Here is a 2,431-nt window from a genome sequence, read left to right on the forward strand (position 1 = left end):
AGGTTAGAGGGGGCGGGTTGAAGAGATGTCGACAAGTACGAGTCTGCGTTGACCAATCGTCGGTGGGCGACATCGACTAGAAGGTGGAAATGAGAGAGGAAATCCGCACCGAGGATTGGCATTGTGACGTTAGCAACGAGAAACTTCCAATTGAATTTACCGTTTCCGAACGATAACGTGAGGTTCTCGTAACCGTAGGTGGGTATCGCAGATCCGTTGGCAGCTACCAAGCGGACGTCGGCAGATGTAGACAGACTACGTCGTGTCTTGAAGAGTTTTCTTGGCAAAAGAAAACGACAAGCACCCGTGTCTACCAAAAATCGCACGCCCATTCCTGTATCTTGTAAAGAGAAAAGATTAGAAACACGGGAGGCCACCGCCACGAGCGATGGCCTACTTACACGTTTTTTGGCCATTGACAATCCTCGGCACATTTTTTCGCGGTTGCCCCGAATCTGAAGTGGTAGTAGCAAAACTGCGGCGGATGGGGGGCAGTAAGTGGCTGTAGAAATCGTTTGTTGGGGCGCGAGCGAGTGGTGGGTGGTGGGTGGCTTTGTCAGGGGTGGAGGCGTTGATGCAGGTCTTGAAGTGGCTGTCCATAAGGGCGTCGGCTTTGGTCATCAAGTCCTTTATGGGTAAACTATCGACATCGGGTATGGCAGCGCGTATAGGTCTGGGTAAACGGCGTATCCAAAGGGCACGAAGTAGGTTCACCTCACGAGGAGAGCTGGCTGCTGCAGGTTGAAGGCGAGCGATACTGGTCATTTCCCTGAGGGCAAGTGAAGCCCTTTGGTCCCCCAATGGTTGTTGAGAGAGCTGAAAAAGGTTTGCTATACGGGCGGCTGGCGACGGCGAGTACTGCTGCAGAAGGTATGTTTTGATGGCGTCATATGCTATTGGGGTGTCTCCTTGTTCACAAAGCCAGTCGGATATTTCTGGGAAGGTGTCCTCGGGTATCGCCGCGAGAACATAATCTGCTTTGGTGGTTGAGCAAATCACGCCGTTGATGCGAAACTGGACTTTTGCGCGCTGAAACCAAGCAACGGTGGCGAACGGTGAAAGTTTCAATGGAACAACCGCAGCGCCAACTTCTGTAGAGTCCGTCATAGTACCAACGATGGAGGTGCAAGGGGGGTGGGGGTGGAAGGTGGTTGGAGCGAGTCGACTTCCGGGGTCACCAATGTGAAGGTGCAGTAGGGAAGGTTATGAACTCAAAGGCAGGAAGCAATCAACTGAGTTAGTTTATTAAAGAACACTCTCCTTTATATACAAAATCTTAAGGCAACAGGAAAATACATGTTCGAGAAAGTGACAATGTTACATAGGCGACACACAGACATGTTTGTTCTGGTTCTTTTTAGTGCTAGGGAAGAGCGCTGATACAAACATAATATATACAAAATAATTTATGTACGATCGTGTGACACACGGTTGGTACAAACGACTCTCTTGTCTTGAGTTTTGGACAAATGTCTGTGGCAAAGAAGCTGTGAAACCAAAAGTCAAGTGGTAGAAAATGAAAGCTATTGCAGTGAATGAGATATATGCCCCAATTACAGATCAGGAGCCACGAGGTCATGGTTTTGGTGACCAAAGGAAAAGTCGGGGGTAAAATCTCGTATGTCAGCCCACCAGAAATTCTTAAATTGCCAAAGTTAGCATCGTGTGGAGGGATTTTGAGGGAAAGAATGAAGGTTGGTGTTGCAGAAATAATATAAAATGGAAGATTCAAGAGAAAAAATCTGACAATAGTAAGCTTCTGAAGTGGAGAAAATATATAAAAGTTGAATGAATGTTTTTAGTACTTTGTTTTTCTCATACTTTAAAGATTTTTTTTTTTTTTTTTTTTTTTTTTTTTTTTTTTTTTTAGGTAATTGCTCTCTCTCGGGTATATTTGGAAAATACAGTTCATAAATGTCACTGTATATTCAGTTTTAATCTTTTGTCACAATATTGTTGCAAAAGTGGTCGAAAACAACGATTTTTATTTCCGAAATTATAATATCATAAGAGGCGGCTAGGGACTCGAGAGTCCCATTTAGCGAGGTAACCTAAGCGTTAGAAAATCAAAACAAGTTTTGTTAACCTCTTTTCAAGTCCTCTTTGCTAGTTCCTAAAGTTTTTAAAAGACGCCCTTTTTTTCTTTTTTTGTCAACCTTGCAGCCCCCTGTGAAGATGTTTCGTGAAAGTAGAAAAATTCTCTTAATTTTTTCTTCCCCCATTTTTAGACATGGGGAAAAAGTAATTCTTGAACGAATTTGTATTTAGTTTATCAGCTTTTTTTACCACCTTCAAAAGTATAAAAAAAAATTAATTCCGATCAGATATGAGAAAAGAGAGCGAGAAAAAAACTTGTCATTGCTCTCATCATTCCCATTCGGATAAAACTTAAAACAATGCTTTTAGTGAACTTTTACGCAACACTAATCTG

Source organism: Palaemon carinicauda, chromosome 12 (genome assembly GCF_036898095.1).
Source record: "Palaemon carinicauda isolate YSFRI2023 chromosome 12, ASM3689809v2, whole genome shotgun sequence".
NCBI lineage: Eukaryota > Metazoa > Arthropoda > Malacostraca > Decapoda > Palaemonidae > Palaemon > Palaemon carinicauda.